The sequence below is a fragment of the Pogoniulus pusillus genome, chromosome 32 (genome assembly GCF_015220805.1).
Source record: "Pogoniulus pusillus isolate bPogPus1 chromosome 32, bPogPus1.pri, whole genome shotgun sequence".
Lineage (NCBI taxonomy): Eukaryota > Metazoa > Chordata > Aves > Piciformes > Lybiidae > Pogoniulus > Pogoniulus pusillus.
In genome coordinates, this window is record NC_087295.1 from 7,650,614 (window position 1) to 7,673,529 (window position 22,916).

The 22,916-nt window shown below is 40.0% G+C and overlaps 1 long non-coding RNA gene across 1 annotated transcript; it reads left to right on the plus strand.

Moving 5' to 3' along the window:
- Nucleotides 1-1,333: 1,333 nt before the first annotated feature.
- On the plus strand, nucleotides 1,334-19,999 carry LOC135189369 (uncharacterized). The gene is made up of 2 exons (XR_010308056.1): nucleotides 1,334-1,443; nucleotides 19,671-19,999. It is a non-coding gene; the product is annotated as an uncharacterized LOC135189369 (long non-coding RNA).
- Nucleotides 20,000-22,916: the final 2,917 nt, after the last annotated feature.

Genomic DNA, 22,916 nt, shown 5'->3' on the forward strand with positions numbered 1-22,916 from the left:
TCCCTTCAGAAAGGCTGGAGATAACTGATTTGTGTGAAAGCTGACATGCTGAAATGTCAAGTTTTAGAGGCATCTGTGTGTTGTAAATGGCCTAGACCCTTTTGATAATTGTGACAATTACCTTGGGGGAAAAAAAGTAAAAGGTAAATAAATATTACTAGTTGGAGAAACAACCCTACAGGCACAGTTTGGTTTTAAGAGAGGAATGCTCCTAAAGGCAGCATATCTTGGTCACCAGCATCTTGGCTTGAGGATTTTGGTGTTTGCTGGTAGAATTCTGCTGCTGTTTCCTAAACTGTGACTTGGGGGTCATGTTTTGTGTATGGGATTGCAGACAGTGCTAATAAGCCCTCAAAGTGTTAAGTATGTATTAAAACACCTCGTGTGGTGCAGGGGCAACCTACCAGTGATAAGGATATGGTGCTTGTTGTGGTGAAGGAAATCTTACATATTGCAGTATTATTTTTATTAATTGTGTCAAAAGTTCCTGCCCTGATCAGTGGCAGATCTTCTACACTGAAAGGTTTTGGGGCCAGAGAGTCTCTACTAGTGATCTTACCTAAGGTATGGTAAATGACCTGCATTGATCTCAATGAGATTCATCCCAAGGGATTAGCAGAATGAGATTCCAAAGAACTTTTTTCCTTAGGATACCATATATGCTACCTGTAGAAGAGCAGGAGATAAATAAGGGAGGAGGGACAATAAAACTTGTATGTTAACCAATGCCATCAAGAGTTTTGAAAGACCTTTAAAAGCATGCTTTCTTTCACAGAGGCAGAGAGAACAAAGCCAGTAGTTGTGATGTGGATGGAAAAGAGGTTGTTTTTGAACTGAGAAATTACTATGTCCCTTAACAAAGAAGAAAAAAGATAAGAAAATATGTAGTGGTAGGTCTTCATCCCACTACTGAACTACAATCACAGAATGGTTTAGGTTGGAAGGGACCTCAAAGATCATCTACTTCCAACCCCTCGCCATAAGCAGGGACAGCTCCCACTAGAAGAGGTCTCTCAAGGCCTCATCCAACCTAGTCTTGAACACTTCCAAGGGGGTAGCATCCACAGCCTCACGGGGCAACCTGTGCCAGTGTTTCACTACTCTCACTGTAAAGAATTTAAGCTACATCAGAAATATGGTACTGCATTTCCAGGTTTTATTAACATGCAGTGACAAAGGGGTTAAGCAATGGTTCCTATGACAAAATTTCCAGGTGTTGCAACAGGTCTGTAATATAAATATTGAAGTTCCTGAGTTATCTTAAGAGAAGCACTGGCATATTATTAACACCAGTGATAATTTTTTTTTCTCCACTCTTATGTTCCTCAGGCAGAATCAACCAGAGAAGCTGATTGAATGCTGGCTTCCTGCAGAATAAGAGAGACCATACTGAGACCTTCATTGAACTGCTTCTGGTGTTCCAGCTCAGTCTGTCGAATGCAGGTAAGATGACTCTGTAGCATGGTGACAATTATGTGCAAAATGATTTAAGGGAATTCCTGGGCATTATAACTTGGAACACAAAAAGAAACAGAGATCATCCTTTGCCATGTATTGAGATTTTTGTTTCATCTCTTGTTGAATCAGCTGTGACTGCCTACTTCTAAAGAGAGGATATCAGAGTATGTGAACCATTGGTTTCATCTAGCAGGGGAGCTCTTTTATCCATAATGCACAAACCAGTTGAAAGAGATGTGGTTTGAGGAACTCGGGTTGAGATAGGGACAAGGACTGGTACTGCAGAGGAATTGTTCTATTGCATACAGTTAGACTCTGGACTGAAAATGTATGCTAGGATATCTGGAGTTTTGTTTGATATGGGATTTGCAGTCTTTGGGGTGTGAGTTTTTTAGATGTTGTGGATTGGGTTTTGTTATTTTGGTGGAGGTGCATGTTTTGGTGCATGTTTTGCTGTTCTTGCTTTAGATCATATGCTGTAAGTTACTCATTGATAACTATAGCTTCTTTGTGTTGTTACTTTTTAAATTTTAATTTATAAAGGCATCTTTGTGTTTGTAATTTGTCATGCCAGCTATAGGATTTTAATATGGCTTCAAGATAAGGCCATGACAAGGTCCTATGTAAATCAGATGCATCTGTTTCCTAAATCCAGTCATTCATGCCTTCTTAATTTTTGGTAATTACCTCATCTAGAAGAAATACTGTACTCCTGGATTGTACCCCTGAGCATACTGAGTGTTTCTATTAGCTTGCCTGCTGCTGAGACCTCTTAGATTTGTATTTTTTGTATTATAGTTAAAACATCTTTCTTTCATCTATATAAACAGTATGGGACTTGTACTTGCTTCACTTTGCACTGTCAGTATTCCTGCTGGTTTAAGGCAGCTTTTGCTATATATATTCCCTTTTTTCCTTGCCATCTGCCTAGAGAAGTTTGAGACTAGGGATTCTCTTCCACTCTGGAGCCTTGTTGCTCACAAACTGGGATCCCCAAAAGTGGCATTCTGGTTCATAATTATTGTGTGTTTTTCTCCTTCAGCTGCTGGGAGATGTATATCTGTCTCTGTCATGTAATCTCGGGGGGTTTTTGAGCAGTTAGTCAAAGAATTAATATGATGTCAACAAATCACTCTGTCAGAGGCCTTCTTGTGTCCAGCTGAAACAGGTCTGGGGGATTTTAATGTCAGCTGTCTCTGAAAAGGTGGGGTTTAATTTGTATATTTGGTCTGTGTCAGTTAAGCCTGTTAGATCATTTGCAAGGTCATCTTGTCCTATTTCTGGCCCAAATACAGTAAAACATTAAACACATATTTATCATCTTCTCTGACATTATCCTGTTGGCTTCCTGTGAAAAAGTATCTACTTCCTGGATAAAATTTGGTTTATTTGGCAGTTTCAGTGATATACTGCCTTGTCCTGCTAAACAGAGAGTCTTTACATGCTTTACAGCATGCACAAAGTTAAATACCTTTTTCATAAAAACTGATTTTCACGTGATCTGGTTTCATCTCTAAGTGGAGCTGATGAATCAAGTCATCCAGAAATAGGACTGATATGGGAACATCTGATTGCAGTAGTAACCCCTTGTCAAAGCAGCCACTTGTTTTCTTTCACACTATGCATTCCATATCCTTCTGCTAATTTGGTGTGTGGTTTTTTTCTCTTTCCCTTTTTTCTTTGTAATTCTCTCCTCCTAAGGATAGCATTGTCATCATATGGAAGGTGAGGCACAATGTGCAGTTCTAGATGTGTGAACTTTAAGTTTTGCAAGGCTTGTGTCACAGCTTTACACAGCTTTATCTTAAGGTTACTCACTTGCCACACTGAGTCCTATGTGAGGATTTTGAAAATGGAATAAAAAAAAATCTGAATCTATTTATCAACCTTTCCAATGCCTTTTGGAAGGTAATGGTTGCTGTTTTCCATACCCTAGGGGTGGGAAAGTGGTTCCTGTGTGTGCTGATTTGAGGCCAATTGGAATATTTTAATGAGAGAATTTAGATCATTGGTTGTGAAAAGAAAATAATGATGAAGTCTGTATCATTCATTGGTTTGCTGAGAGGGATAAAAAGCCAAAAAGTAAACAGTTTGTCCCACTCTGGTCATGAATGCTGTATTTATTCACTTCCTCTTCACTCTGCTCTACTATCTCTCCACTAACCTCAGCTAACACACAGCAGTGTGAGCTTTGCTGGTTGTTTTGTTTGTCTGTCTGGGAAAGTAGAGGGAGAAAAAGAGGGTAGCTTTGAGCCCATTCTGGCCAGGTTTCTTTGTCCAGGAGGGAGTTTGGATTTCTGTATTATTTCTAATTTGTATATAATTGTAGAGACTTGTAAATATATTGTGTATATATGCTTGTAATTTTTGCTTTGCTACAGATACAGCTTCATCTTACTTCCAAACTCTCTGAGTTAGTCTGGTGAATTTCAATAGTGTGTGTGGGAAAGTTCCTAACCCACCATACTGTGTTTTTGTCCTCTATTGATACTTCATTTCAAAGATGACTTAAAACCCAAAACAAAACCAAACAAAAATACACACACAAAACCCCCACAAAACCAAACACAAACAAACCAACCCCCCAAAATACTGCATGAATAATTACACAGCATAACAACCTCTGCATCACTTAAATATTTGCTTTTCAGCAAGCATGTCATAGCACAAATATGTTTATGCAATGTAGCCTTCTATCCTATATTTTTAAGCATGAAACAAACCCAATTCTGAATGGAAGTGGATAAAATACCATTGGCATTTATAGCGTAACTATTTTTAGGATTCCCTTTTAGGCTTTGGGCTTTAATTTACCTTCACCAGTTGGTAAAAGACAGCATTAGCTGTTTTCCAGACAGCATGTGCCTTTTCATGCCTTTGCTTAACACTGTCAAATGTAAAAGTGGGATGTTCTATGCATGCATAGGTTAAGATATCTGCACTTCTCTTTATAAATGTGTATAGTTTTGACATTCAGCTCTGGTAGCGCTGCAGGTAGCTGTTCCAAAGCACAGAATGTGCAAGAGAAGAAACAGGGCCCAGAAGAGGTAAAAAAAAAAAGCATCAGATTTTTTTTTTCTTTACATTACTTCAGTTTGAATAGTAGTGTTGCTTCAGTGAAGGAATCTGAAATTTGAAAGCTTCCTTGCAAGAAAGAAATGTTTGGATACTACGGCATTGTGAATCTTGATGACGTGATTTCTACCAATTCCTAACAAGCAGTTGACTTGTTTATAAGATGTAATGTGCCTTTAAAACACTTTTTAAAATGGCTAATTGGGATATTGGCTGCATTTGTGAACCTCTTGGAAAATTTGCCATCCATCTACAGCACACACAGGTCCCATCGTGGCACTTAAACACTTGCTGAAGATTCCCGTTGTAGATCACAAATGAATATTGATTTGTGCACGTTTCCAGAATTCAGGATACTGAAAGGATGTTGTGTCACTTGGAGAGACAAAGAATGCCAGCTGCATTTATTTTCTATGAGCCCTCCTTGCCAGTCTGTGAGTAATGCCCTGTTGTACATTCTGCATTTTGTGTTCCAAAGTCCACACTCTGTTCATTGTTCCAAGTCATGAAATCTGGACATGATAGGGGCAAAATAAATTTTGCTTACTTCTATTACCCCTTGGTGTCTCTCAGCTAAAGAACAAGTTAATTTAGATGAAACACACAACTGAAAAGAAAATTGTGCTGTCTTGTCTGCGACACAATTCAAGCTTTGTTTCTGATCCAGGATAAAGGTGAGCCTTTAGCAGCTTTGAGGGAATGTTACTGCAGAGCTCAGCATGAACCCTAAACACAGCTCTGATAAGCTAACATCTAGGCTTCAGTAAATACAGCAAAAACTTGTATCTGAAATTTGTGAAGTAATTTCCTTCATCCTCTTGTTAAATAACTTGGCAGTGAATGGTCCTTCAATTTAAATGATAGCACAAAAGGTCCTACAGCTACAAAACAAACTATTTTGGCTTGCTTCTTGGGTGGCTGCTCATTGTTTTACTAGACAATGGGAATTGTCACAGTGTTTGGGATTATTTTCATAAATCTATTGAATATTTATTGTCAGTATTACTCCAGTTTTGAAGCTTGATACTACTTACACTTTAAAGAAATACTCTGGTAGGTTTCCAGTTTTCCATGTGTTTTCCTAACGGCTTACTTTCAAAATCCTTGTAATTTGTGTTTGTCAACTGAGTAAACAATCTGGAAGTCATTGATAGACAATAAAAGTGGCACCCCACATGATATTGAAAAAAAAGGGAAAAGGGCGACAGACACTATTATCTTGTCTACAGTTGACATACTTTCCTAAAATTTCCCACAATTACTGGCTCAGCTTCAGCTCTACTGGTGGCAGAAAATGTAGCAATGTCAGTAGGCACAGGCACTGATCTGAAGGTTTCATATCATCCCTCCATATTTATCACCATTTATTACTTGTGTGTTACAGTTTCTAGGAGCCAGAATTGTGGATCAGTATCCCACTGAGGAAGGCAGCAGGCTAACTTTTGAGCCTGAGATAGTCCGTGCTGTAGTGGGTTAAAATGTGGTAGTTAAAATTGTGGTGAGCTGTCAGTGTGAAAATGTCACTTGGCACAGGCCAACCTCATGAAATTCAGCAAGATCAAGTGGTAAGGTCCTGCACCTGGGTCGGTGCAATCCCAAGCACAGCTACATGCTGGGTGATGAATCGCTGAGAGCAGGCCTGAAGAAAAGGACCTGGGTTGATGAAAAGCTCAACATGAGCCTGCAGTGTGCATGCAGCCCAGACAGCAACTGTGTCCTGGGCTGCATCAGGAGCAGTGTGGGCAGCAGGGCAAGGAAGGGGATTCTCCCCCTCTGCTCTTCTCTCATCAGACCCACCTGCAGTGCTGTGTACCGTTCTGGAGGCCCCAATACAGGAAGGACATGGAACTGTTAGAATGAGTCCAGAGGAGGGCCTGCTCAGAGGGCTGGAACAGCTCTGCTATGAGGATAGGCTACAAGAGTTGGGGCTCTTCATCCTAGAGAAGAGAAGGCTTTGAGGAGACCTTATAGTAGCCTTCCAGTATCTGAAGGGGGCCTACAAGAAGGCTGGGAAGGGACTACTTAAAAGGTCTTGTAATGACAGGATGAGGAGTAATGAGTTAAAGCTGGCAGAGGGGAGATTGAAACTAGATGTTAAGAAAGGGTTCTTTCCAGTGAGGGTAGTAAGACACTGGCACAGGTTGCCCAGGGAGGTTGTGGCTGCTCACTCCTTGGAGGTGTTTAAGGCCAGGTTGGATGAATCTTTGAGTGACCTGCTCTAGTGGGAGGTGTCCCTGCTTATGGTGGGGGGGTTGGAACTGGATGATCTTTGAGGTCCCCTCCAAACTAAACCGTTCTATTCTACTTTAGTTGAAAGAAACAGAGGCAAACTCATAGAACTCCAAGGATGTTCAAACATTTATCTTCTGCTTTTATAACAACTTTCATGAAGAGGTTGTGCTTCCTTTACCACTGCCAGGTCAAGTCACTTCGTAGTGTTTGATTCTACTCACTATTTGTCGTGTTTTATAGGGAGTAAGACAGGCTCTTTAGCTCTTAGGGGAGTTAAAACTCCATAGAGGATTGTATAGAAATACAGAATGTTATACAGAATGTTACTGGCAGTTGAAATGAAAAGTGCCAGCCATAAACTACATGTTGCAGTGCAAAGCATATAAAATACAAAGAAATCCATAGGCCATGGTTCTCAAGAATTGCCTTGGGCCAAAGCTTCCACAAACCTCCCTCCAAAAACCAGGCTGTAATTCCAGACTCAAATGCTCCCTCATACCTCCTTGCTACTGCTTGCCCCACACCAGGCTGGAAATGATGCAGATAGAAATTCAGCTTTGCCCAGGCTGCTAGCAAGCTGCACAAAGCTGAAAACCCTTCCCCATACCATGAAGGAGATAAGGGAGCCTCATCAGAAAGGAAGCAGGGAGAGGAGAAGGGGAAGAAACTAGCCATGCATCTAGTTTTATATTGAAAATGCAGGCATTAGGGGAATGAAATAACAAAAGATTAGTTTCCTGTCCGCTCATGGATGCTCTGGACCTCCTGGAGGTCTGTAACTTTATGGGTTTTTTTAAGGCACCCATGTCAAATCATGACACTACTGTAATACAAGTAACTTGGAAATAGAAACTGTGGTGGGGAAAGGAGGAATGAATGCTTATCATCCCAGACTTTGTGTAGTATGCAGCTCTTGTTCCCTACAGGCAGATGTAGCAGTTCCTGTCCTTCCTGTATTTGCTTGGAAGTTAGTGGAGAGCTTGAGAAATTAAGATGGAAGTAGGTTTTATCTTCCTTGTGAACATTGCTCTTACAGAAATATATCACTACATGTTCTACCAGATTGTACAATTTAATAGGATAAGTTCATCCGTGAGCAGAGGTGACTGATTTGGTAGACACATAACAGGTAAAGATCTGTGGAAGAATTTTGTGGAGCCAAACATGTTATGCTTATAAGAGCACAGACTCTGCTGTTTCTGGAGAACTGAAAATCTGGGATCAAGCTTTGGTTTTGACCAAAGGAAGATATTCCAGTATATTTGATCAAATGAGCCTTTGCACAGAGGCAGGTGTTTAATTGCCCTGTTAGAACAGGCACGTGTAGCAGAATCAACATGTTTTAGGCTCTGCAGCTGTTTCCCATTGGAAGAAGGCTGTATTTTTTCTGTGTTTTGAGGAATAAACGAGTTTTGAATAAACATACAAAGGCATTAATTGGTGGACATGTTGAAGTGCTGGTTTGTCTATAAACTTATCTTCTAACTAACTGGACTAGTACGGTTAGTAGGGTATGAAATATTTGCCTGAAGCATCTTGACTGATGCTGAATTGCATTAGTTCTTGATAATTCTTGGACTGTCTCTTCTTCAGGACCAAACACAGCATTGCTGGGAATTTACCATGTTGTGTAATAGGATGAACATTTATTTATGGATTTCATTCACTAGCACTGAAGTAATTTCCTAAAGGCATTTTTTGAATGCTTTATTATTATTGTATCTACTTTCCATTGTATCATCATGTTATTTTTGGTAGGGAGGTGGCAAGCATGCAAGCATTTAAAAAAAAAAGGGCAGGAACTTGGAGCCCAACTTCAATTTGTCATTTTTGTGCTATGCCAGACTGCTTTAGCTATGAATATTTCTTTATATCAATTATAATTGATAGAGAAGTGGCTTTTATTTCATTTCCAATTGTTTGATAGTAAGCTTGGGAAGAAAAATGATTTAATGTCTTGAGAGTAGGACAATAATTGGGAAGTTGAAATGATCTCTATAGAAGTGACAGTTACAAATTGTGAACTGGTAGAGCTTACAGAGATGTAGTTGCCCTCTTATGTGAATGTCCTTTGGTGATCTTTCAATTTCAGGCAAGCTCCCCACTGCCTTTTGGTAGGAAATACCATCCTCTATTGTTTTCTCCCCTGCCACCCAGAACAAGAATCTATTTGTTTAATTTTATAGCTCTGAATTTTTTATTCTGAGATCACAGGTCCCTGGGACAACACCTATGGAGAGGCAAAACTTCTTTTGCTTCTTTAGAATCATAGAATCAACCAGGTCTGAAGAGACCTCCAAGGTCATCCAGTCCAACCTGTCATTCAGCCCTGTCCAATCAACTAGGCCATGGCACTAATTGCCTCTTTTCTTGAAGACCTCCAGGAATGGTGACTCCAGCACCTCCCTGGGCAGCCCATTCCAATGCCAATCTCTCTATCAAGAACTTCCTCCTAACATCCAGCCTAGACCTCTCCTAGCACAACTTGACACTGTGTCCCCTTGTTCTGTTGCTGGTTGCCTGCCAGAAGAGATCACCCCCTTCTTGGCTACAAACTCCCTTCAGGCAGTTGTATACAGAAATTAGGTGTCCTCTGAGCCTCCTCTTCTCCAGGCTAAACACCCCCAGCTCCCTCAGTCTCTCTTCACAGGGCTGTGCTCCAGGCCCCTCGCCAGCTTCGTTGCTGTTCTCTGGACGCATTCCAGTATCTGAACATCTCTCTTGAATTGAGGATCCCAGAACTGGACACAGCACTCAAAGTGTGGCCTGACCAGTGCTGAGTACAGGGGCAGAATAACCTCCCTTGTTCTACTGGCCACACTGTTCCTGATCCAGGCCAGGATGCCATTGGCTTTCCTGCCCACCTGGGCACACTGCTGGCTCATGTTTAGCTACTATCTACCAGCATCCCCAGGTCCTTTTCTTCCTGGCTGCTCTTCAGCCACTCTGTCCCCGGCCTATAGCGTTGCTTGGGGTTGTTGTGGCCAAAGTGTAGGACTCTGCACTTGGCCTTGTTCAATCTCATCCCATTGGCCTCTGCTCATCCATCCAGCTTGTCAAGGTCCCTCTGCGGGGCTCTCCTACCCTCCAACAGATTCACACCTGCTCCTACCTTGGTGTCATTTACAAACTTACCGATGCTGGACTCAATCCCTTCATCCAGACCATCAATAAAGATAGGAACAAAGATCATCAGTAAAGATTAGGAAGCACTTTGGTTTAATACTTATTTAGCATGTTTCTGAGAACATATTTTCTTTGTTGTCTCCTTCAAAGTAAAACTTGGCACATTATACTATGAGAAGTATTGATTTTCTTAATTAAACTTATGAGGGTCATATCTGGTTTTGCTAAACAATCATTGGGTAAAGGCTATCATTAAAGATGCTAGAATGAGACGTGAAAACCCATTTTGCTAATTCTGAAATCCAGCTGTCTGAAGATGCATGGCACAGCTACCAAGTCCTGCAGATTCTTCTTCCCACTACAACAGGTCTCGTGGCAGGAAAACAACTGTGCAGCTGCATGCCTTGTCTCGTCCACGTGACTAACATAAGAGGAGATGACAGAAATAAACACTAGATCAATCAAATTACATTACATTAGGAATTGCAAAGAAAATACTTAAGAGTTTAGTAATCCACTAATGGGGGTGTTTAACATTTCTTGGCTACAAACAAGACTTTTTTTAGAGCTACAAGGAATGAGTATTAACTCTGCTTTAAGACAGGTATAGCAATGATCCTAATAGAACTTTTTGAGACAGGGGCAGGAAGCCAGGTATCATTATGCTTGCATGTAGTGATGAAGCATTTAAGAGACAGGTCCAATTCTTTCCTAGGGTAAATTGCATTAGTGGTCACAAAATATCTGGACAATTATAACATGTCTCGAAACACCCTAAATGGCCTTTTTCAGAAGGCTTTTCTCTGTAATATAGTTTAATGCTTTTCTTTGTGTGTGTGGTTTTGTTTGTTTGCTTTTACCAAAGCAGAATGTGGGCTATAAGAGGAGCTAGAAGAAGGTATTTTTGAAAGAGTATAGTCTATTTAGGTACAGCATTGATCATCAGGCAGGCAGAAAGGTCTTGAATGGAAAAAATGAAGTCTTAATGTGATTGCAGGTAACATCTAATGGGAAAGGCTGTAGACAGGTAAAAGAAACAGAATTCTGAAGATCTCCATTGTGGCTTTTACCATGAATGATTTACTTTTTGCAGAGAGACCATAAGTAAACAAATTTAGAAACCCTTTTTTTCACCTAGGAAATTCTGCTCTGCAATTTGTGAATCAGTTGTCTTGTTTTCCTTAGGGAATCATAGAATCAATGAGGTTGGAAGTGACCTCCGAGATCATCCAGTCCAACATGACAGAAACGCTCAAACCAGAATGCTTGACTTAGCTATACTACAGAAGTCAACTCAAAACAAAATGTCGTTTGGGTCAGAGTGGAACATTCATGGATTATTGTACATAACCTCTCAAATTTCACATTTCACTTTTGGTGCAGTATCGGAGCTAAAGCTCTGCACCCAAAATTGCATTGACGTTTTGTAGAGTCAATCACTTTGTGACATTAGTTTGTCATCACTGAAGTTGTGGATTAGAAATCCACTGTTTATGTTGTCTTTAATTGGACTTTCGATGAGAAGAGTGGCAAGAGTTTGGATGTTGCAGCAAAACTGTGACCTGTCCCACAATTAGTAAGTCAAATAATTCCAAATGCACATTTGAAAGAGGATGCCAACTTCTCCAAATGCTTACATATTGAACATGTTATTGAGTGTGGGCTCACAATCTCCTCACTTTCTTGGTGGATTGTCTCAGTCCTGTTTATTTTTTACCTGATTCTCTGTGGTGGAAAGAACTAGGTCTATGTTCCTGTCTTCCTCTCTGGAGCTTCATTTCCACAGCAGCAAACACCCAGCTCAGCATTAAGAGGCTTCTTTCAAACCATTATTCTGAACTGGAGTGTAACTTGCCTTTTCATATTGATATGCACCCTTGTGCCCTACTGCTCTGGGTCAGATAACTGGAATTTTAAGTACAGGTGCTGAATGATGTGGGTTTAGTAGCGTTCAATTTCTGTTGTAAAATAAACGCGAGGAGAAGAGGCTTTGGTTTAAAATTTCCGGTTATGTCTTTTGCAAAACGTGCCCAGGGCTATTGTGAGAAGTCTGCCTTGTGTTGTATTTGCACCTTTACAAGTCTGGAAAAAGAACAAAGACATGTGACATATAAAATGTGTATGGAAGTGTGTTCGGTTGAGGAATCACTCTACTTCAGAAGCAATACATTCAGATGGCCATGCCACCTTTTGTAGGCAGAGAGCAGGCAGAAGGTCAGCGCAAGGCTGTGTGTTTCAATTAGTGAAATATCTTATTTTCAATTATTCCCTCATGTCTACTGTTTCTTGGTAGACAGGAAATGTTTCAGAAACAGGATAGTGTGAAAGAACAGCCACCGATCACATGCTGCAGTAAGGTGACTACAGGTATCAAATGGTCCCTGCAGCCTGAGTGGACAATTTGCTTGCTGGCAGTACTACTGAAATGTCTTTGCTTAATTGCCTTGCCACTGTTAAACAGTAGTGTCAGACATTTATGGCTCGACTCCACAACTTATAAGGGCTAGAAATACCTGTCTGTTTTGTGTTGAATGACCCTTTTGTTGCATTCATTTTGCTGTATTACTGTTCTTATTTTCCTCACAAATGAGCATAGTTCAGGATGAACTCTACTGCTACTTGAGATGGAGACAGAAACCACAGCACCATCTTCACTGTAAGCAAGACTCTTTTCGCATCTATCAAGTGTCTGAATAGACAAAAGAGCTTTGATCACTTTCAGTCTCTTTTAACAAGGGACTTGTTTTAATTATAGAATGCTTTAGCTATTACTAAACATTTGCCTGGCACAGTTGGCATATGACATCATTTTACAAAAGCTTGGGTTTCTTTAGAGAATTCCAGCCTTAGGCTGCTGTTCTTAGAACTAAAGAAGGAGCATTATTTTTCCACCATCTGAAGAAGGTATCTTTAAGTCAGAGCCAACAAAAATAAGATGATAATCCAGAACCATTCCCAAGTAATGACCACAAAGCGGCAGCCACCTAACGAAGGCTTATTCATATTCACCACAGCAGTATTTCCGGTGACCTCACAACAATACTGAACATTTTCCCATTCCCTCATGCAGGGAAAAATAGGATAGAATTTCTGGTAATCTCCTCCCCCCAGAAAATTTCATTTTATAAAAATGTATTGTTTTCTATAAAAGAGAACAACAGGAGAATGTTGTACGCAATGCATACTATCAATGAAACGTGACAGAAGGTCACTAAAACGTGAGATGAAACTGTCAGATCTGTCAGTTGATGAAAATAGTAAAGAATATTTGATGTGTGAGTTTGACTGCATTGCAATATGCACAGTTTATTATAGGCTGCCCAGGGGGGCTGTGGATACTCCCTCTCTAGAGATATTCAAGACCCGCCTGGATGTGTTCCTCTGTGATCTGCTATAGGTGATCTTGCTCTGGCAGGCAGGTTTGACTGGACCCTAACTTTCTGTGAGTCTGTGAAACAGAGTACTGACATTTAGTGTCACTGATACCTATCAGCATTTTCTTTGTTTCTTGGAGTAAGGTATGATGAAATAGGCCTTCTTAATCACGTTTTAGTGATTCTTTGACAGAGCAGACTGTGGAGACTATTTTCAAGGTCATTTATGTAATCAGACTAAATTCTATACCTATGCCAGCATTTGGGCTCTGTCACTATCTCAGTTCAGCTTTATAACTTAAGTCAGGATCACATTTTTTCCTGTAATGAGATGTAAACTATTCATTTATTTCACACAGCAGAGTATATTTAAAACTTAGCATAATGTAGCTACAATATTATGACAGTGGCTGTCTGAAGTTAAAGTTTTTATAAAACTTTGCAAGCTCATTGAGTGATTTCTCAGAAATAGATGTCTGAAATAAAATTTCATAGCTTGGTATTTGCCCAGTTTCAGCCTTTTCCTGTATTTCTGGGGAGTGAGATTGGTTTTGGATGTTTCAGCATCATCAGAATAAAGTGCTGCTTACAGTTAAAACAAACAAAAGTATAAATCCCTCACTGAATCTTGGTGTTTCTCATTCCTGTAAGCCTCAGTCCTGATTTGATTGACTACAGAAGCGCAGGATCAGACAGGAAGACTTAGTAATCTAGTCATAGTATTTTTTAACACCACTGCAACTATGTCAGTTATATTTCTCTATAAATTAAAACATCTTACTTTCCTAATTACACACCTGGAGGACTTTATTTAGGATTAATTCACCTTTTCAGCAGTATGAATTCTAGTCCAGAATATTTGGTGTTGCATATGTGGGGCACTTCCGAGCAGTTCTTTGGTGATCTGTCAGGTAACTTTATTCTTTACCTAACTGCAGTGTAAGTAGGGCCATATATACAGTCTATGGGAAATCCAATGCAGATTAGTATGCTTAGGGTATATTCATGTGATTTTTCTTTAGGAAGCTTGTCAGCTTGCCATCTGGTGATTTTTTTTTTTTCATGCTAAACCTTAGTAATGATTCTGTTGGTATTATTAAATATTAGACATAGGAAGTCTTGTTTTTCAGGACCATTAACAAAATGATCTGACTTGGATTAACTTCTAAAATCTTGATATATCAAAGATTATAACTTCTTTGTTTTGAGGGCTTTTGAGCCAATCGTTAGCATATATGACTTTGTTTACTGATGTAGAGAAGTCTTTTGTATTACTTGGATTTTAATGTAGCTAATTTGAAAAGCTACAACCATTTGTCTATACTAAACACACAATAGAAGATATAAGTTAATAAATCAGTTCATAGCTTCTGTATGGCCACCCCAGGCATTGCAGTGGGCATCAAGAGTCCAAAAACCTTATTAAATTGGATGAGTGGGAATGCTATTCAATACCATTTTACATTTGGCAGGTTTAGCCTTCTGTTTTCACAAGGTTGAATAACATTTTGTTTTCTTAAGCTGTGGATTTGCATGGCTTCAGAAAGAGAACCTCCTTTTCTATTTTAGAAAAACTATCTCTCTGCAGTGTCTACAGGGAGCATCTACATGACAAAATTAAACTGTGGAACTGTAGTCATCTTTATCACACTAATCCTTCCCCAGAGATTAGACTGTATTTATTCTAGGGTCTCAAGTCTTTCAGCATATTTAACATGAGTAGATTCATATTATCTTTAATTATGCTATTTAAGCCCTGTTCAATTTAGTGCTCAGATAAAGTCATGTTCTTCAGGAGCCATTTCTAAATCCAGGGTGAGAAGTTCCTAGGATAACGTCATTGACAGCCATAGTAGCTCTGATTTAGCCCTATTAGAGAGACATATTGAAAGCTCATTAAATTTCTCTGTTACATCCAGGGATGCCAGCCGTGCCAGTTGGTGAAAGCTGCACACTGTAACCAGCTGCATTTTCAATTTAGAGAGGTCTCAGCACAGGCATGAGACAAATGTGAAGCCTGACTGTTTATGTTCACATCATAGCTCTGAGTAGCTGGCAGAGGGTTTATGTGATGACATTTTAGGAGGGCTACCTGCACTTTAGGAGGTTCCCCCTGGTATTCTAAGGTGTTGATAGGTCTTTATTCCTCCAGCAAATCTGACACAGCCCTGAAGCCCAGCTGCTGGTGCTGTTTGTTTCACATAGATAGCAGCCTTTTAAAACACTTTTGCAAACTATCATAATGTGTGCTCTTACTACTGGTATTAGTGCACAGGTGGTATTGGTAATCATGGAGTGATTGATTATATAGACCTAAGATAAGTTTTGTAACCAGTATAACTTTATTCTACCTATTCTGAAATGGCCTAGGATCTGCACAAGCATTTGTCCTGAGTTAACCACTTCCCTCATTTCCCTTAGCACAGAAGCACAGGTCTAGAGGGGAATTAGAAGGAAACAAAGTTGTTTGGGGACTCTTTAGGGTAGATTTGCAGGGGTTCTGGGCTAATCCAAATAGACATTAATTGGCCTGCAATCTTCAACTGCCTTCTCTTCATGCAGTTTTACAAGCAACAAACTGTGGGGGTGAGGGTGGTGGAGGTGAAAGTTGGATGGGGAAGGAGGGGTGGAGAGGAGAGAGAGGACAAAAAAAACCCACCCTACAAATCACATTTTTGTGTTTCTCTTGAGCAACTTGCAATTCATTTGGGTTAGCACAAGTCCTCCATGCCTCTGCCCTGCTGGAACTGCTCTTCTTGAGGATGACGAGCTGAAGCAGGCTTTGCTGCTTTTCGTTAGCACCAGCCCCAGAGTGCCTTTTAATGCTGGTAGAGCATTTTCACAGGGATGCCGTGAGGAAGAAGGGCAGCAAGGCTGCCAATCTATTTCAGTGCTTGTTAGAGACTCCAAATTGCACCCCCATCACAGGTGGTATTTTTATTTTGCATGGAAATAAAACCAACTAGAGACTTTGCAAAAAGTGGCAAAATAATTGTGTATGAAACTGACTTTAAAATGCTGGGCTTTTTTCAAAGCTGCTCGTAACAGAAGCATACATTTCAGAAGATGCTGAGCTGGAAAAAGTTCTTCCTCTCTGTGAGGGCATCTTAAGTTTTAATCTGAGAGAAAGAGCTATTAGAACAGAAAGGTGGCTGGTGCAACACAAGAGATAATTATGCAGGTATAGGAAGTTCACATCTTTCCTTTGCGAATATCATGAGTCCTCACATTTTTATACCCTTGACTTTCTTTGGCAGGAACTATTTCACTTTGTAGGAAAAAAGAAAACCAAAGCACCAAAACCAAACCAAGCAACAAGAAAACAAACAAATAAAAACAATCAACCAACCAAGCAAAATTAAAAAAACAACCAAAACCAAAAACCAATAAACAACCCAGTTTTAGTGAGAACTTAAATCTGGGTCTTGCACAGAGCATTGTCAAGTCATCCCTGAACTCCAGTACTGTTTAATGCTGCTCTGAAATTGAACATGTATAAAAAGGTTGAATAACACTTACCTGGGAACAGAAAAAATCTGACTTAAGACCCTTTCCATGACTCTTTGTTTTTTTAATTAGCTCAGCGCAGTTGAAAGTAGAGGTAATCCTGAGCCAGCACTGGTTTAGGCTGGTATGCACACCGACTATAGCATGATGCCACTCACAAATGCACCGTCTCGATTCTCTTTCCTGGTTAGCACAAGGGATGCAGTTTCAACAGTGCAAATTGCTGCTTCTCAGCCCATGACAATGCAGTTGTGGTTTGTAGAGTGGTCTCTGCACAATGCTGCTTTATGCAGTGCACATCTGCCCTTAACAGTCTTATCTGATGTCATATGCTTCCCTCCTTACATGTCTTCTACACTTCATGGAAATGCTTCTTTACCTGTCCTTAGCCTCCATTCTCAAGATAACTTAATTTAGAGGATAAATATCTTCCTCTCTCTTTCTGCATTTACTTGCATGGGCCAAAAAGCCCTGAAAATGTAATCAAACCAGATCTTTGTTCTGTCAGATTGAAGAATGCAAATACGTGTTGAAACTTGCTTTTCTTTACAGCGTTATTAAAAAGATTGCCATCTTCATCCAGTGCTAGACCACAGCTTTTTAAAGAATCATTTTGGTTTCTGAGTGAACCAAGATGTTCTCTGGTTCTTTATGTGCAATTGTGGAGCCTTTTTGCTAATAACTATAGAATTTTAGGGTTAAAAGGGAGCGCAGCAGATCACCCAGTTCATCACCCTGCCGCAAGGCAGCATGAGCTAATCCTGACAGATGTTTGTCTAACCTGTTCCAAAACTTTACAGTTATTCTTTAAGGCCCCCCAGGCAATCTATTACAGAGCTGTGCTACCCTTACTCTTGGGTATTTTTTGCTAATGTTTAAATACTTCTTTTTTTGCCATTAAGCTCATCACTTCTTGTCACTGTGGGTATGGGAAGCAGATTGCTAGCTTGCCCTTTCCAGTACTGTTTTTTTTCCCTTTTTCTTAAAAGTCTTATCACTACTCTCATGTTTTACTTTGCTTGATGGTGGAGCTCTGGTTCTTTCAGTCTTCCCTGGTGGCTGGTGATTTCTACAGGCTGTGAACATTGCTATCCCATATACCTGTAAACTCTTTTTAACAGTTCCTGCACTTCCTTCCCTCCCCTCCTCCCCCTCCCCTCCCTCCAGAATATGTTCTACCAATCAGTTTCACTTCATTCTTCTCTAATAGAAAAATAGTTCTTCTGAAACTCCTATTAATTTCTGGTCTGTTGTTGCAATGATGGATGAGACGAGTTAGCATGTGCTGATGTAGTACTTTCTGTGTTAAGAGATTGCAACTGGAGACAGTGAGGAATATCATATGTACTTACTCCTTACTCAGATGTCGCTTTCTTCTCCTGGGTCTTCCACCTGGCTCACAACACCACCATGGTAGACTACAGACTTGAAAATGTGTGGTTGGAAAGCTGTAATTTAGAAAGGGACCTAGGGATGATGATTAATAGCCAACTAAACATGAGCCAGCAGTGTGGCCACGAAAGCCGGTGGCATTCTGGCTTGTATTAGAAAATCTGTGGCCAGCAGGAATAGGGAGGTGATCATCCTCCTGTACTCAGCACTGGTGAGGCCGCACCTTGAGTACTGTGTTCAGTTCTGGGCCCCTCACTATAGGATAGATACTGAGGTGCTGGAGCATGTCCAGAGTGGCCTGGAGCACCTGGGCTGTGAGGAGCATCTGAGAGAGCTGGCGGTATTCAGTCTGGAGAAGATCAGGCAGAGAGGAGACCTTATCTCTACAACTACCTGAAGGTTGGAGTAAGGAGGGCACAGCCTCTTCTTCTTGGTGTCGTGTGACAGGGGCTAGAGGAAAGATTCTAAGCTGCACTAGGAGAGGTTTAGGCTGGATATTAGGAAGTATTTCTTCAGTGAGGGGGTTATCAAACATTGGAACAGTCTGCCCAGGGTGGTGCCCACTGTTCCTGGAGCTGTTTAAGCAGCCTGTGGACCTGGCACTTAGGGACATGTTCTGGGTCAGAGGTTGGACTGGATGATCTTTGAGGTCTCTTCCAACCAGACACATTCTGTAATTCAACATTTACTTAAGACCAGTGTCAGAGATCAGACACTAATCAGAGGAAGTTGCCAAGAATGGCTGTGTATGTTAACTATCCTTGTTTTTCAGCGATGCCTTTCACGTGAAGGATTTTATGAGACTTGTAGGGTATGTTTCTCTAAGGCTTTGAAAACCAGTGAAAGAAGTGGGCACATTAAAGGACCTGCTGAATGTGCATTTGATACTGAGCTTATGAACAGAAATCCCCTCTACTGGCTGTCTCGCTCATGGTCAGTTGTCATTTGCTGTTCAGCAGAACAGCCAGGAAATGCTGTGGGTCAGGAGGAACCCCTGGCTGACAACCTCTGTGGAAATAATTTGATCCCATTTTAAAATGGGGAGACTTGTAGCCATTGCATATGCATCCATGGAAGCTAGACATTTATAGCTATCAGAGGGACTGTGAATGACTTGTAATCTTTGCTGAAATCTTTAATAAGCATTAACTCTTGTGTTAAATTTCCATGACTTTATCTCAAAAAACATGTCTCTTGGGGAAAATAGTGGTTTGGTTTTGATCCTTATATTCAGAGTGAAGAGTTCAGTTATTTGTGTTAGACTGTTATTAAGTCATCATGTCTTAAGAGTTACATGATTTAAAGCACTTTGCTATAGCAAAACTTTTATTTGCACCAGCTCTGTCTTCCTTAGAAACAGAAACACTCAAGGTAGGAATGCATCTTTCAAGCAAATGTTCCTCAATGCAGGAAATATTTTTTTGCTATTCCTGCATCTTAAAAAATGCTGGGATGATTTTGAGTTGCTTGTTTGCTTTTTGAGAATTCATGTATTATCATATTCAGGTCTCTGTCACTGCCTCCATTTCTTCCTTGAATGCTCTGGTTGAAGATGTGTGCACCTTGTCTAAAAAGCCAGCTGGGATGCCACAAATAGTGTCTGTTCTATTTATGACCAAAAAGTAATTACAATGGAATTTAAAGACTCAGTTTATAGATCTAAGACGAGGATCTTCTGTGTACACTAAGAAGATGAATCCTTTCCAGACCACTTCTTATTTGGCTGAAGATGAACTTGAGGAAGCATTTTGGAGTGTCAGCCAAGGCTGCTTTTAGAAAGACCTGGGTGGGATTCATACTGTTGATATCCAAATAAAAAGAGGCCCTGATTTTAATCTCTGCATGGTTACTTTATTGTAGTTATGAAACCATGAATTAACTTTAAAGCTTTCAGGGATGAAAGGAGACATATAAGCAAGTGCCTGTTATCTTTTTTAGATTCATGGGAAAATATTTTAACCAGTGTCCTAGTGGCTTTCTCTTGTGGACTTGTCTTTTGTTTATTCTGTTTCTGTGTGGTATGTGTTTTAGTTTCTTTCCTGTGAGAGCAAGAAACTGTGTTCATGACAGAAATATGTACGGGAACAGGAAAAGAATATGGGCACTGATCTCAGGAGGAGAGGGGGGCTAATCTGTGGTACTTAAATGACAGTGTGGCAAGTATTTCCTGCTTAAGGTGAAGCTGAATACAGCTCCTGCTAAATGTCATTGAAACTTGGTGGGTTTTAGTCTTTCTCAGCTGAAGAGTTGCTTTTCAAGTTCAGTAAGGAGTAACTATCAAATGATAAAGAACAGAAGTTTGATCATATGAAGAATACAGGCATAATCATTATGAGAAGTTTTAACCACAAAAAACTTGAAAACTTTTAGAGTTGAAATACTGTCCTCTCCCAATTTTCTTTAGATATTTCTGTATCCCTTCTTCCCATCCAGATAGCAAATGGATGGCAGGGCATAATTTGTAGAAAAAGCACACTTTTATTGCAGACAATTTTAATATTTAAAAGTCCATTAAGGTAATGTTAAAATAAGAGAAAATAGTACATCTAGGAGAGTGTGACCACATCCAAGAGTGTGTGAGCACTGATTTAAATGATTTTGAGTTAAAGAGATCTCACCTTCAAATTAGGAAATATTTTGTTATCAAGACAAAACATATTTGGCTGCATTGATGGCATTCTCAAGCAAAAGTTTATATTTTAGTACCTAAATAATAAGATATGCTGATATTTTTGAACATACTGTGACAGTTTCTTTCTGGTTTGCTTCTTGTGGTAAAGTCAAACGTGCTTCCAAGTCTAACTGGAAGGCAGAAGTGGACCAATCTAGTGATAATGACATTAGTTAATGAATCGTGGCCAATAAAGTGCAGACAGCACAGAAAAGAGCAATGAGACCACTTTGAGTGAACATGCTTCTCCTCACCAGCATGGAAAATCAGATGCTTCAAAGTCCATTCTACATTCTTTTCATGATGCAGTTATAATTCTTGAGCTGACCTGCATGATAATGTTATTTAAAATGTCTCCTGAAAACGAAATTATTTGCTTAATTTAGCTCTCTTCATGGATGAAGCATGAACAACATTTTCTTCTTTTTTTCCATATGCTGTTGCATCTTTCTTTTTTATTTCTACAATGTCCTTTGACAGCTGTAATGAATGTGTTAGGGTTCCTATATATAGTTAAACTTGTGCTTTTAGCACAGTTAGAACCAGACAGGGGCAAATACAAAACTCAAGGCTGGAGTGCCAGAAAGGTGCAGGACTAAGTGCAGTGGTGCTGTTGTCCTTGGCAATGTGCTGAGCAGATACTGTCAGTGTCACTTTAGGGGGAGAGCGGAGAGCGGGCAGAGGATGAGCAAAAGAAAATAGACCACCTACTGCATATTATTTTACACTGGGGTTATACAGTTATTCTAGTCCCTGTGCCAAAAGTGACAGAGCTCGAATGTGTGTGTGGCTTTTCAGTGGTTAAGTGTAGCTGTAGTGCATGTTGGCAAATGGAACTGACACCATCTTTGTCGGGAAGCACACAATTGTTTGCATAGCTAGTCTGAGTCTAGCAAGTACTTGTGTTCATCCTGACCCTGTCTGCATTCCCAGCCTACACCATTTTGCCTTTTCTTCCCTTCTCAGAAAGGAAGAGGAACCAAACTGCAGATATTTTAGTGAGCCTCTACAAATATTATTGCAACTGTGTTTGCAGGAGTGAGAACTGCTCTTTGGGTCAAAGGGTGCTAGTTAAGCAAATGCAGTTATAACACTCAGACTGCCTATCAGTTATTGGAGCACTGCTGAGGTTTTTCTTTTTGGGGGAGAGAGGGGATGACAGGGACACAAGAAAATAAGTATGGCCAAAGGTTGGAATTTATTTATGACTTTGTAGGATGTAAAGGTTTCTGAAATAAAGCACACTCATATGTCTGTGTCATGTGAAACTTGTTCTTGTCCACACATTAGTGGGAATTTAAGAGTTTTCAAATTCGCTGTTCGTTTTCCTCCTCTTAAATCTATATGGCAGGACTCAGCTCCAATATCCTCTTCTTTCAGTATGGGCAAAGTGCCTAGTGAAATCAGCAAACTCATAAACTGGTCTTTTAAAGTGTAACAAGATCTGAATATAGGAAGTACAACCATCATCCCTATTTGAGAGAAAAAAAAATTGCCCTTAAAAGCTTTGCTGAGGCTAAATCATCATTTACTTAATTCAGTTGACATTATTTAATGTTGGCAGGAGCATGTGTGTATGTACCACTGCCCTCCTAGTCAATGGAAGATGTCATAACCATTCAAGTGATTTATCAGCTTATAATTGTTATTCTCTGTAGTAGCTGGAGGCCAAGAGGAAGATAGTAGAGATTCTGCTTTAGCTCAGATTTTCCCTGTGGAAACATCCTGCAGAATGGTACTAAGAATAAAATCAATGCTTTACTATGGAAACCTAATAGGATTATCTCATCCAAAAGTCTATATAATTTACTGGCCATAATTATAATGCTTTTCTCTGCAGCCTGTAACACAGAATTGTTCTCACTATGGGATGATTGAGAAAACAAACTACAAAATTATTAGACAAGGGTATAATTTTCCTTTACATTCAGTAGTGTTCTTCCAAGATGATCCAAATAAATAGCATCCAAAATTATCATGGACTTCAGGATGAGGTTTTACAAAGGCAGTTGTGCTACCATAGTCCATCTCTACCAAAGAAAAGATTATGTGAAAAGAACAGGACTAATCTAAAGCAATCT